Consider the following 14,997-nt stretch of genomic DNA (forward strand, 5'->3'; position numbering starts at 1 on the left):
CAATGGTCTAGGAACCAGCAGTCTGGCAGCGATTGGTGGATGCAGACAGGTGGTCTGGCAGTGGCATTCAGAGTGGAGCAAGACACAGCATGCAAAAGGAGTATTCATCTCTGCAGCTCTGAGAGTCAGGACCACACCTGTGATTCCAATTAAGACTAGCAATGCTCACAGACAGAGCAGGGTCCAGGTGGTTAATCAGTTTGGCTAGGAGAGCAGTCTGCACACACAGATATCACAGCCAGCATGATTCAGCCAGAGCAGATGTCCCAGGAGAATTGCAAACACAGATCCATGGAGCAGCTGACAGAGGTAAGTCTCAAGGCAAAAAGGTGACAACTAGACAGGATCGTGACACACAAACAGGAAGACCAGATTAGAGTTTGCCAAACAACATCTAAAAAAGCCATTACTGTTCTGGAACAACATCCTATGGACAGATAAGATAAAGATCAACTTGTACCAGAGTGATGGGAAGAGAAGAGTATGGAGAAGGAAAGGAACTGCTCACGATCCAAAACATACCACCTCATTAGTGAAGCATGGTGGTGGTAGTGTCATGGCGTGGGCATGTATGGCTGCCAATGGAACTGGTTCCCTTGTATTTATTGATGATGTGACTGCTGACAAAAGCAGCAGAATGAATTCTGAAGTGTTTCTGGCAATATTATATGCTCATATTCAGTCAAATGCTTCAGAACTCATTGGACGGCGCTTCACAGTGCAGATGGACAATGACCCAAAGCATACTGCAAAAGCAACCAAAGAGTTTTTTAAGGCTGAAAAGTGGAATGTTATGCAATGGCCAAGTCAATCCCCTGACCTGAATCCGATTGAGCATGCATTTCGCTTGATGAAGACAAAATTGAAGGGAAAATGCCCCAAGAACAAGCAGGAACTGAAGACATTTGCAGTAGAGGCCAGGCAGAGCATCACCAGGGATGAAACCCAGCGTCTGGTGATGTCTATGCGTTCCAGACTTCAGGCTGTAATTGCCTGCAAAGGATTTGCAACAAAGTATTAAAAAGTGAAAGTTAGATTTAGGATTGTTTAGTTTGTCCCATTACTTTTGGCCCCTTAAAAAGTGGGAGGCACATATAGAAACCATTGTAATTCCTACACCGTTCACCTGATTTGGATGTAATTACCCTCAAATTAAATCTGAAAGTCTGCAGTTAAAGCACATCTTGTTTGTTTCATTTCAAAGCCATTGTCGTGGTGAATAGAGGCCAAAATATGAAAATTCTGTCAATGTCCCAATATTTATGCACCTGACTGTATATAGCCAAGCCGCTGGGAGCAAGGTATATGTGGAAACCAGAGCCCTAAGCTAACAGGATGATACTATCTCCCCTGCTGGTGTAAACCCCCCAGCCCTGGCTGTCACCCCTTATAACTGTGTCCTGCTCCAATGTGCCCTGGTGGTCGAGTGTAAGGAGCAGGACGCCCTGATCAAACACATACCAGAATCGCAGGTGGTCCCCTAAACCGGCGGTGTACAGCTGCGAGGATACGGCTCCTTGCCAGCAGGGAGCCATGCTTACCTGACCCCCAACTGCAGGAGCTGACAGCACTGAGTCTGGCTTTTGAATGCAGGGTTCCATCGCGGATGTCACCGGTGCTACCTCCACCGGGTGCCGGAGCAGCTGTTAGGGCGTCCTTACACAGACCACCCTTAGTATAAAATAAAAGTAACCAAGGGGACAACTTAATAGCAGCCTCCCTCCCCCAAAATGGTGTCCGCTCCTACCTGGCACCAAACAAAAACTGTATAGCCCGAGCTGGTGGCGGGATATAGTGAAGAGTGAGGCCTGGGCTGATGGGAAAGAATTTGTAACTATTTGGTGTCCAGACTCTCTCCTCTCCAGACTAGGGTTGTTTAGTTTGTCCCATTACTTTTGGCCCCTTAAAAAGTGGGAGGCACATATAGAAACCGTTGTAATTCCTACACCGTTCACCTGATTTGGATGTAGTTACCCTCAAATTAAGTCTGAAAGTCTGCAGTTAAAGCACATCTTGTTTGTTTCATTTCAAAGCCATTATGGTGGTGAACAGAGGCCAAAATATGAAAATTCTGTCAATGTACCAATATTTATGCACCTGACTGTATATTAAGCTCCTTCCTGCTGCTGGCTGGACAGTTGAGAAGTATTTGCCCACTGTATTGTGCATTGAGTGTGTATAACTTCTGCTGCATGATTGGTTGTGCCCTGCTGTTTGCTTCCCCACTCGGATCCTGGTACTGGGACATCCCAGGGTCAATCTGCTGCTTTAATTTGTAGCGCCTGCAGCCCGACTTGTTGTAGTTGGTGCCACTTGGCTTTCTTTGCATTTCACTGTAACAACCCAGCATTAGCTTTTGCGTGTGGGGACGTCTTGGATTGCATTACAATGTCTTCCACGAACAAGGCTCCCAGAACTCAGACCATGATGTCCTCTGTGTCCATTGTTTCACGGCTGCCGTAAGACTACTTCAACTGCAGCATCCAGTCAGGAACCAGCTTGGGCTTCAACGTTGACATAGGTAATGTTGCCGCTGGTTTCAAGGCTTCTGCTCCCACTGCTAATCTAGCTACAGTTATGCTCCCTGTTTCTGGCAGTCCCCCTTTTATGCATCCACTATCATCTGCAGTAGATCCGGATGCAGTTGTTTACCCAATCAATACAGAGACTGGTGCAAGTGTCTGCATACTTCCAGCAGATGGTAGACAGGGACTGCGCTCCCGATGCGAGAGCTCTACGCCCCTGTCGGGTACAGATTCTGAGTCCGAGGTATCTTTGGAACACGGTACTAGCCACTCAGATGCCTCTGACATTGAGACTTCCTCAGTACCCGAGGATTCCAATACACAGGTTGATGTTAAGGCACTTGTCAGGGCAGTAAGATTTGTACTTCAGATTGAGGATTCTGAACAGACTCCTAAATCCAAGGCTCTGGTATTCAAGCGTCAGAAGAGGGTGACGGTTGAGTTCCCTGCTTCTGCACCACTTGGTGACCTCCTTGAGGAGGCAAGAGCTCACCCTAATAGGCGCTTCCAGTTATCTAAGTGCATGGCTTCATTCTATTCACTCCCAGTTATGGAGCAGGACAAATGGGAATCCCCTCCTCCGGTTGATGCCCACTTTGCCCGTCTGGTTAGATCCTCTATCCTTCCTCTTCCAAATATGGCTTCCCTTAAGGATCCAACTGATAGGAAACTAGAGACCTTTCCTTCAAACTGCATATTCCCATGCGGGTGCTATTGCATGCTCGGCCCTTGCGTTGGTGTGGATGGGTAAAGCTGTAAGTGGGCAAAGGAACTGGAAGAGGGTCTCAGTTCTGGTACTAACGGAAGGGAATTATTGCCTGTAGTGGAGCGCATTAAGACTGTGAGCTTCTCCTTGGTGAAGTGGCCGACAAGGGGATCTTACCTTCTAAAGTGTCTGCGTCTGTTTTGGCGGCCAGGAGAGCCAAAATGGCATTGGAGGCGCTCCCTTATTCAGGAGACACATTATTTGGTCAGGAATGGACTAGATCAGGGGTCTTCAACCCGTGCCCCCGTGGAGCTAATCCCCGTGGCTCGCCGACACAGCAGCAGGTCTCGTGACCACCCGGGACCCCGAAGCAAGAAAGCAGCGTGCAGGGTCGTTGCAAGCTGCGTTCTCAGGGACAAAAGCCTGCCGAGTGGAAGAAACCCATTCGCAGCCCGGACCCCTCCGGGGAGATTCAGCGGAAAGACCCCGGATGCCTGAGCAACAGCACCCACAAGTGGTACACGCACGCCCCTGAGACAGACTGTCATCGGCAAGCAGCACTACTGGTCTGTGACTATTAGCCACAACACACTCCGGTATTACCGAGGCATATATAGCCAGAAGTGATCAGTCACTTCCCCGGATGCCCGATCAGCAGCCACACACCACTGAGACATACTGAGAGTGGCTAACATCACTGCCGGGCACACGATTTGGCAGAAAGGGAAGAGACAGCTACTGAGGTCAGGTATAGCCAGAACAGGAGGTAACCCATCTCTATGAACAGAACCCCCTGTAATCCTGGGACTAACTACTGGCACAGAGGCTGCCTATTGCAGCTACTATCCTACAACATCAATGGAGAGTACTAACTGAGGTATACAGCCTTGGTACCACCACAGCTTATCGGCGGAACGCCGCCTTGTACAATAAGACCCCTCATCTAGAGGAGCTGCCCATAGTCACTGAGCGGCCAAGCAGGGGACGTACGCCAAGGCCGACTGGACCAAGTTATCTAAGATCCATTGCGAATTTCTCTTTTTTTTTTTTATCTCCAAAAGGTAAACAGACCATGTTTTGTTCATTAATATAATAAAATTATCTTTTGAAGTCTTCATTATGGCCTTATGAGTCTGGAAGAGGTATTAGAATCCTCTAAAATGTAGAGACTAAATACCACAGTATAGCTTAGTGGCCCTCGGGCTTCGTTTAATTTTATAATGTGGCCCACACTGTCTTAAAGGTTGCAGACCCCTGGACTAGATAATAGCTATGGTGGCGGCATCCAAGACGGCATTTCTTCCTTGGGCAGCTCCTCCCTGGGCCAGAATGTTTACTTTTCATTGCTTTCGCCCACAGGGAAAAGACAAGGGCCAGGCATCTTCTAGATTTCATGGGTCCTACACCAAGGGATCTGAGCCCCAAAGTAAGCAGCCTTGGTCTACTAGACATCCCAATCCTAAGCCTGCCATATGACGGGGCAGTCCTCCACCTGGGAGGTCGGAATTTGCTTTTCGCACAGGTTTGGTTGAGGACCATGACTGCTGCCTGTCAGAAGCGTAATCTCTCAGGGATACGCACTGACTTTTTGGAGGCGTCCTCCAGAGCGGCTCTTTTCCAGCAGATCCAGGAAAGGCTAAGGCTCTGAGGGAGTCCGTTTGCTCTTTTCTGACCTCCAAGGTCATCATTCAGGTCCCCCCAATCTGAAAAAGGTACAGGTTTCTACGCCAACCTCTTCCTAGTCCAGATACCGGATGGTTCGTTCCATCCATACTCAATCTCAAGTGCTGAGCAGGTATCTGCGGATGTTTGAGCCGCCGGCATGGCTCTCCTTCATTGCGGGTCCCGGTCATTGCTAGGCGACCAGGATTTCTGCGCCACGCACATTGCATTATCTGGTGGTTGCTCGGCTACTAGGACTTCCATGCCGGTGATAGTTCTTCTTGGAGCCTTGTCATTCGGTCCCTGATCTTGGTTGCTGTTTCTAATATCTTAGCTGTCTTCCAGAAGGATTTATTCAGCTAAGTGTTTCACTACTGTGCATTAACTATGCTGATATATACTCCTTAATGCATGCACAGGTCACACAGCAGTATATTATCTGCTGAGCAATCCACCTGTGCCTTGCTGGAATCACTGCTTTAAATACCACTGCTTTTCTATATTTGTTTGATGTGTTATTCTGCTGTAATAATAGTGACTGTGTTTAACCATTGCTACTGCATTTATGACCTGGTTCATTACGGACCGCAACTGTGAATGCAATAGCGATTACGCACGCAGTTCAACTGCGACAGTATGCTAATTCATTACGATCGCAATGCCGCCGCAGCACTACATAAGGATGCCCACTTTACCATACACACATCCGTAATGTTTAGCAAGACTACAAAACCATCGGTACATTAAAGTACCATCGCAGCATCACGCACACTTGCACAATCTCTGACCTTACTCAGAAATTGCTAATTTCATTGCACGCTATGAGGCCTCAGGCTGCGTAGGGCATCGCAGTGGATAATTTATGCATACCCCTGCAAACACACTGGCACGCCTACATTTCTCCGATCACCACCCACAAACTGCACTTCCACACACTCACTCTGTGATGGGTCTGCGTAGTCACTGTGATCTCAATCCTGATCGCAATAGCTAGTTCGCGCACTGCGATGCATGCGCAGTACGCAACAATCGGCCGATTGCGTGCGTATTAGCAACTGCTTTCCTTGCTGAATCAGGCCCTTAGAACTGTGGTGCAGATCTGAGTGTACTATTACTTGCATTCCACCTGTATTTTAAAACTGTGCTGCACTTCAAGAATTGCATTACTCTACATGATGTCCTTATCCTCTGCCTGCGTATTATACCCTTGCTACTACCTGTTCCAGTGTACTGGACAAAACTAGTCAGTACTTCAGTTAACTGTGTCCTTGCCATATTACTGTTTCTTATATACTACTACTCCAGTTATTACCTAGTGATCTCCTGTCTTTTGTGTAAGCCCCTACTGTTCGGAGGTATAAGACCTGGTGGCCGTCTATGTACTGATGTGTGCTTCTAACACTAAGGGAACAGCGGGTGGTTGTTATAGGCACAAGATCCCCCATAGAGGGACTCTAGTGACCAATTTATTTTGGTGGGTGCTTGAATAGGGTAGTAGCATGTCTATTGATAATTTAGACAGTCGTAATGTCGACATGGTTAAAATGACGACTGTCGACACCTGTAAAAGGTCAACACACTTAAAATATCGGCAATAGAAATGTTAGGGTTAGCGTTAAAATGGATAGTCGATATTTTGAACATGTGTTGACTTTTTGTCAGTGTCAACATGTTCCAAATCAACATTGTGGGCCTAATTCAGACCCGCTCGCGAGCGCAGGACGCTCGCAAGCGGGTCGATGGTGCCCGAATGCGCATGCGCGCGACGGAGGGAGCTCCGTCGTGCGCATGCGTGAGACCCGGCGATCGACGAGGAAGCCGTCGCTCGGGGTCTCGCACCAAAGGGGGCGTGCTGTCGATGGTGAGTGACAGCACGCCCCCTTTGGTGGGCGTGCCGGGGGCGTGGCTTCCAGACGGAAACGTTCCCATGGGAACGCCTACCGTCTGGGTCCGGCCCCACTGACATCAGTAGTGATGTCAGTGGGAGTGATTTTGGCTCTGTTAGAGCCAAAATCACTCCAGGGCTTGTGGCCACGAGACCCTACCGCAGGGTCTCGTCGCAAGCCCGATGGTCGCGATGTTCTTGACCATCGCGGCCATCATCATGGACGCTCGCTATAGCTGTGGGTGGTAACCCGCAGCTATGCGAGCGTCCAAGAGGCCGCTCTAAGAACAGGTAGGAGGGCCCTGATTCAGAGCGAGCGCTCTGGTCAGAGCGTTCGGCTCTGAATCAGGCCCTGTGCTTGTTGACATCATAAACATGTCGACATTTGCGTTTTCAACATGTAGTCTAGATAGTGAATGTTGACAAAACATCTGCACAAAATTAAGGGTGGATACTCGTATATTGTTTTGTTATTATTACCTTGCCACATAAGTTTCTTCTGTAGGCTACCTTTTTAAATTCAGTAAGGAACGCAGTTGCTTATACTCATGCAATGCATGTGCGCGAACTAGCCACTGCAATCTGGATAGCAATCGCATAGGATACGCAGACCCAAGGCACAGTGATTGACAGGAAGTGCCGTCTGTGGATGGTGACAGAGGGGTGGTCGGACTAACACTGGCGTGCCAGTGTGTTTCAACGCCGTTGCATGGGCGTGCATAAATTAGCCACTGCGATACCAGATGCCGCCTGAGGCCTCATACCGTGCACTGAAGTAAGCAATTCCTGAGTAAGGTCTGGGCTTCATTAACTGTCCAATGTTAATCGATGTTACCATCTGTTTCTCTATGCTGGCTAAGTAAACGGATGTGAGTAAGGGGTAGTGGGTTTCCTTATGTTAGGCTGCGATCGCAATGCGAATGCAAACATTTACATGTCACCGCTGATTTTAGCCACTGCGTTGTGTTGTATAAGCAGAATAGCGAACCGTAGTGCATCAGGCCCTCAGTTAAGTTTCAATTGGTGAAGGTGTAATTGTATTTTCCTTGTTGGATATCAAAGGATCAGTGATTCCAATCCTGTGTAGTACATTAACTCAATTTTTCTCCCCCACAGATCAGCTCTGAACTTCCAAAAGAGCTCCAACAACTTTCTGTTCTTCAGCAACTGAGAAGGGAAAAGGCCATAAAAAATTATGTTGTTAGTGGCCAAGGTTTTCTCATAAGGGGAGAAAGAGAGTAAGATGGAGACTGGATCTAGAAGAAAGAACTAGGGCCCTCATTCAGAGCCGTACGCTCTGAGCAGAGCGCACGCTCTGAATCAGGGCCGGCCTCCATTTTCATGGAGCGTCCTCCTGGACGCTCGTATAGCTGTGGGTCACCACCCACAGGCTATACGAGCGTGCATTGTGATGGTCGCGATGGTCGAGACCATCGCGACCATCGAATTTGCGAGCCGGAGCCTGCGGTTGAGGTTTTCAACCGCAAGCTCCGGAGTGATTTGGGCTCTATCAGAGCCAAAATCACACCCACTGACATCACTAGTGATGTCAGTGGGCCGGCTTCTGACGGGAGGCGTTCCCGTGGGAACGCCCCCGGCAGGGAGGCACGCCCCCGGCACGCCCGCCAAAGGGGGCGTGCTGTCAATCAACATTGACAGCACGCCCCCTTTGATCGGACACAACGAGCGAAGGACTTTCCTTCGCTCGTCGCGTCTGGCGCATGCGCACGACGGAGCTCCCTCCGTCGTGCGCATGCTCAGTCCATAACATCGGCCCACTTGCGAGCGGACAGCCGCTCGCGAGTGGGTCTGAATCAGGCCCTAGGTCTGCTTATCCATGGCTTGCCAGCATTTCTAGTTCATGTTGTGTTTCAGGATAGTCTGTATGAATAAGTTTCCTTTTTCATATTATTAACTAAAAATAAATATGCTTCATAATTCCGTTACTCTCTTTGTGAAGCAGTGCATTATTTCTGTTTAAAAATGTGTTGCAAATTAGCAATTAAAAAGTTTGGCTATGCAAATGTAATTTCTCTCTCTGTTCTCTTACTGACAACCAACATCCGCACTTAGGGCTATGTTTTACTATAGTGCCGGTTTTTAGAAATGGAGGTGTTGCACATAGCAACCAATCAGATTCTAGCTATTATCTTCTAGAAAGTGCTAGATAAGTGATAAGTAGAATCTGATTGGTTGCTATCTGTCAGGGCTCTGCCGGGGATCAGCGCGGCCTTACCTCCTCGCCGGCTTCCATTGATCTCCCGGGCGGTCGGGCAGCTGGCGCGGCGGCTGAGAGGACGCTGAGCATTCTCCCCGTGCGTAGGGGACTACGGGCGGTCCGGTGTCTCGAATCGGGGTTCCCGGCATGGGCGCCGCCATGTCAGTCGGCCCATGTGACTGTACTTCCGGCCTGGGATAGGTGAGCGTCAGCTGATCGCTGTGCACCTATCAAAGGGTTCTGTGGGGTATATAGCCTGCATCCACCTTTCTGCAAACTGCCTGAACAACGGTTGTCTCCTAGTTCCTAGTTGAGTTCCGGTCCAGGTCCCTGGCGTTCTATTTCCTCTACAGTGTGTTCCATCTCTGCCTGTGTGCCAAGACGTTACTGTGATCCCTGTGCAACAGTGAGTTACCATCTGCCTGTGTGCTAAACGTGTCTCTAGTGAACCTTGTGCAACAGTGAATTACCATCTGCCTGTGTGCTAAACGTGTCTCTAGTGAACTTCATGCAACAGTGTATTACCATCTGCCTGTGTGCTAAACGTGTCTCTAGTGAACTTCATGCAACAATGTATTACCATCTGCCTGTGTGCTAAACGTGTCTCTAGTGAACTTCATGCAACAGTGTATTACCATCTGCCTGTGTGCTAAACAAGTCTCTAGTGAACCAGGTGCAACAGTTAATTACCATCTGCCTGTGTGCTAAACGAGCCTCTAGTGAACTTCATACAACAGTGAATTACCATATCTCCCTGTGTGCTAAACGTGTCACTAGTGAACTTTGTGCTACAGTATTGCCAGACTTCTTTACGTTGTTTGTGGATCACTCCACAGTGCCTTAAATCTTCGGCATCTCTTATTAGGGCCACGGTTATTTGTGTCTCCATTTCCCACTGAGCTCGGGTACCTGGTCAAAGGACCGCGACCTGCTCACAGGGTGCAGCTAAGCCCAAATCCCGGTTGGAGGGGTCACTGGCGAACACCATCCTGTGGGTTAGACTCCGCACTATGGCCCAGGTCTCGTCAACACTCGAGAGCTGTGGATGAGGAGAACATATATCCAGGCCCCTCGCCTTCGTTTCCTCCCGCAACCCGGACCCAGAGTTTCCACTTCCCCAGCGCCAAGCGTGACACTATCCTTTATTTTTTTTCCTGTGGGGGACCAGTGTGTCTTTTTTCCTGTGGGACGTCTCTGTTTCGCTTCTGTGGAATAACTTAATTAAAACCTGGAAATATTTTTATGGATATAGTTGGGTTGGGGGTGACTATTTATTTTCACGGGGTGCTAGTAGATCTGGGGCCGGCCCTTGGTGTATACTTAAGCTGCATACACACTGGTGCGATATCGGCTTGTTATGTCGTTTCCGGCCCATTTGGAATGACTTATCGGTCGGATCATTCAGTGTGTGCGGCCAATCTGCATGCTCCCACGGTCATTGGCGATATATTTTGCTCGGCCATGCTGCAAGGCCAACCGGGTGCTATTGCATGTGGCGCCATGCAAGGTAATGAAGGACGTAACGAGGGATCGTTCCATCCTTCATTACATCGTTCTCATGTGTACACGAATGCTATAGGTCGGGCGCCATGTTGTCCAGGTACACATCACTCCAGTGTGACCCATCTTAGGTTCTACATCATGTGATTTTACACAATGAATTCTCAAGACACATGGTCAATAGAAAATCTTTGGCTCTGATTTGTCTAAATTATAGATTTCTCCTCTGACAACTTTTAGTTTAAACCAGTACTGTCCAAGTATTTCCATAAAGAAAGCCACATACTGGTTTGAACAAGGTTTGTGGGCCAGATATTAAATATTAAGTACTGTAATATAAATCTGGGAAATAAAATAAATCTTGGGAAAATTGCAGACCACCAACAGGACATGCCATGATGTAAGCCAGTGGTTCTCAAACTCGTACTTCAGGACTCCAAACAGTTCACATTTTCCATGTTACCTAGCTGGGCACAGGTGTGTTCATTACTCACTGACACATTTTAAAAGATCACAGGTGGAGCTAATTATTTCACTTGTGATTCTGTGAGGAGACCTGCAAAACAAGCACTGTTTGGGGTCCTGAGGACCGAGTTTGAGAAACTGTGGAAGCTAAATGTAAAAAGATTTTATATGTTAATATACATCATGCCAAGTTATATCTGCAGGTGTACCATTCTATTAAGGTGCATACACACGGGACGATATATCGTTACCATATGAACGATATCGTTCAACCATATATCGTTTATATCTGTCATTTTTTATTCAGTGAACGACCAACGATGTGCGTTCCCGCATGAACGATAACGATATCTATGATCGTCCGTACATGCAGGCCAATCTGGACGATATCGTCAACTTTGCCTGTTCCGAGATGTGGCAGGATGACTCACTGAAAGATATCTTTGAACGATCTATTAAAGATATCTATGAAATATCTTTGAAAGATATCTTTTGAAAGATATCTTTCAAGTCGCTGGTGGTACAGATCGTCCCGTGTGTATGCACCTTTAGTTGTATTACTGAATTTTTCATATCTCAGATGACGACATATGGTATGTAGACTACATAATGTTGACATATTCATGTCGACATGTATGATAACTTGTAACATGTTGACACTGCTCTAATGTTGACATTAACCCTAAAGTCGACATGTCCATGTCAACATTTTCCAGATGTGAACATTTTAAAAATGTTGACATTCTGTTGTTGATATAGTGGCTGCTTACTTAGTGAATACATAACATGTGAACATCAGATGGAGTGCACAGATAGGATAGGCAATATTGGTCCTAGTGCCTGTAGTATCTTCATAGTGGTGTTCTCACCTTGAGGGGTGTATCAAGTGAGAGAGATGTTGCCCAAAGCAACCAATTAGCTTCTGTTAATTTAAAAAGAAAAATAACCAGCACTATGAATAATTAACCAATGGACAGTAGGTATCACAATTGTAAGACAATCCTTAATACATAACACTAATAAAAAGCACATCCACGGATGCATATATAAAAAGCAAATAATGCTGCAGAAAAAAAGCCACACATTAATATAAATGAACCATGTCTGCTAGTTTATTTAAATGATCATCCTTCCTAATACTATAAAGTCATGTACTAGCTGATGGAATTGTAGACTTAGATATCCCTTAGGCGAATATATTACCGGTATTGAATTAATATTGTCCACAGTCCTTGGCAACAATCAGTGGCCGTTGCGGAAGATAACAGGGCTGTAGTATTCCACCAGAAAGTGGAATACTACTACTTTTCTTTTCCAATTATTGGCTACCTACTTTTGGACTTCAAGAGCCCCTGTTGACTCTGGCGATCCAGTTACTTTCCGGTGGAAAATATATATATTACAATACAATATTTGTGAGGTCTGTCACATACTGTTGTGTACTGCACTGTGCCATATTTAGGCAACAGGTTCCTGCTGCTTACCTAAGCATAAGACAGGACCAGTATATTGCTCCCTGTTAGTATTCATACATACTCGTGGTTGCTCTGTACCCAGTGCCATATTGCAGGTCATTTTACCCTGCAGACATGTCTGACAAGGGTAATGAACACATTCCTGTACTCATGCCGCAATCTTGCAGATTATGTACTGCAGTTTTCAGTGAGGAGGATTTGGTTCTGGAGGGGTTATGTGTGAGTTGTTATAAATGGAGTATATGGGAAAGATATGGGACTGCACAACCTGAAAATATATATATATATATATAATGGGAGGTGCCCTGGAGCAGCTTAGCTGAGCCAGTTTGGGGGGTCCTGCGCTCTGGATTTGAACCCTAGTATGTTAGGGACCTACCCTAAAGAGGTTACCTGGATATGGTGGGTAGGCCCATAACCTTGGCCATGATTATGCTACAAACCTCTATTGATTGCAAAAGGTGTTATATATCGTCATCTAACATGAACCCCCCAACATCAGTACAGGCGCCCCCTTGGGCGGCTCTTTCTCGGATGCTGGCCTCCATTGTGGACCGCCTGGCAGTCCCGGTTGTGTTTCCTCCTATGGGGTACCACAGCAGCCCGTCCCTCTCTCACAGGGACTACCACTGATTATGCAGACCCCTTCTGTACCACAGCAGATGGTCATTCCCACAGTGGGATTACCACAGGGTAGACCTCCGCCATGGGTGGATGTTTTCTCTACCTCAGTACAGAGTCTGGCAGCGATCTCTACTGTTCTTCAGACCATGATGCAGAATGAGAAGCCCGTTAGGCCAGCTAAGCGTCTTGTGTTATTTCAATCCACACAGCTATCAGAGTCTGAGATGTCTTCTGATGACGGAGAGGTGGCTGATGCCTCTAACCCAGACTCCCCTCGCCAAGAGGCGGTGCCTAAGTCAAGTATTAATATTCCTGCCTTGGTGCGTGCGGTTAGATCCATATTGGTTAGATCCAAACTCCTCCTTTTTAAACAGTTGAAGGTGACTTCGGCAGTGTTCCCTCTGTCAGATCAGCTGGTGGATCTGATGCCTGGCAATCGCCTGGTAAGTTATCAACCTCAAAAATGTTTGACGACCTGTTACCCATTTCTGGAGGCTCATTGTAAGAAGTGGACATAACCCCCTGCAGTGGATTAACATGTCACACGGTTAATTAGAAGTGCAACGTTACCTACGCCTTCCATTTCTTCCTTAAAGGATCCTACGCATAGGAAGGTGGAAACTTGCCTAAAGTCTATATACTCTCTTTCAGGAGCTGTTGCCCGCCCGCCCGTCCATGGCTATCTCCTGGGTAGCTAATGCTATAGAGAGTTGGGCCGATACACTTGAGGAGTTCTTGGAAGTTCCACAGAATTAAGTGTCACTGGTCAGCCATATTAGGGATGCGGCTGCATATATCGGTGAGGCTGCTCTGGATGCTAGTCTACTGACATCTAGGGTCTCGGCCGCGGCCGTGTCTGCTCGCCGTTCCCTGTGGCTACGCTATTGGAGCGCAGATGCTGATTCTAAGAAAGGCGTGGAGGCCTTACCCTATAATGGGGAGATTTTGTTTGGCCCAGACCTGCACAAGATTGTTGACACTTTGGCCAAATCCAAATCTGCATTTCTGCCCTCAGCATCTGCTCCTGCAAAGTCTCGACGCTCCTCCTTTAGATCCTTTCGTCCCCAAGGAAAATCCAAATCCTTTACTAGGCAGTCCGCTGCCAAGAAGACTACCAAGCCTAAGAAACAGGCCTGGAGCACAAGACGCCTGGCTTCCAAACTGGAGGATAAACCCGCAGCCTGACGGGGCGGGCCTCCCTCTGGGGGACCCCAGAGTGGGAGGCCGACTTCTTCAGTTCGCCCAGTGCTGGTGTCAAGCCACCACGGACGCTTGGGTAAGAGAAGTGGTCTCTCACGGGTACGCCCTCACCAGTTTCTTCTGCACAAGTCCTGTTTCAGACAAGAATAAGGCCTCGCAGATCCAGAAAGTCATACAGTCCTTGCTGCAGGCATGGGTAATTGTACCAGTTCCACTATCTCAACGAGAGACTTGTCGTTCTACTCTTTTTGGTTCAGAAACCAAATGGGTCTCATCGGCCTATCCTCAGCCTCAAATCTCTGAACAAGTTCCTCAAGGTTCCCAGGTTCAGGATGGAAACTTTACGATCCATCATACTGGCTATGGAACCTGGGGATTATATGATATCAATGGACATTCAGGATGCATACAGACATGTTCCCATAACGCCTTCTCACCAGCATTATCTGCGGTTTGCTATACTGCAACGTCACTTCCCGTTTCAGGCACTGCCCTCTGGCCTATCCACGGCTCCAAGGGTATTCACCAAAATCATGGCAGCCCATCTGCGGAGTCAGGGTATCCGGCTCCTACCATATCTGAACGACCTCTTGTAGGCGAGTTCTCCAGAAATGCTTCACCACCACCTGCAACTGACAGTTGCTTGTCTACAGGCGCACGGGTGAATAATCATTTGGAAGAAGTCCTCCCTAATTCCCTCACAGAGGATGGTTCATTTCAGCCCTCCTGGATTCTCA

The 14,997-nt window shown here is 47.6% G+C and overlaps 1 pseudogene; it reads left to right on the top strand.

The window, feature by feature from the left end:
* Positions 1–14,245, top strand: part of LOC148505581 (piRNA biogenesis protein EXD1-like) — a 208,556-nt pseudogene extending 194,311 nt beyond the window's left edge.
* Positions 14,246–14,997: the final 752 nt, after the last annotated feature.

The sequence above is a fragment of the Taudactylus pleione genome, unplaced genomic scaffold, assembly GCF_031769625.1.
Source record: "Taudactylus pleione unplaced genomic scaffold, aTauple2 ptg000448l, whole genome shotgun sequence".
In the NCBI taxonomy this organism is placed as follows: domain Eukaryota; kingdom Metazoa; phylum Chordata; class Amphibia; order Anura; family Myobatrachidae; genus Taudactylus; species Taudactylus pleione.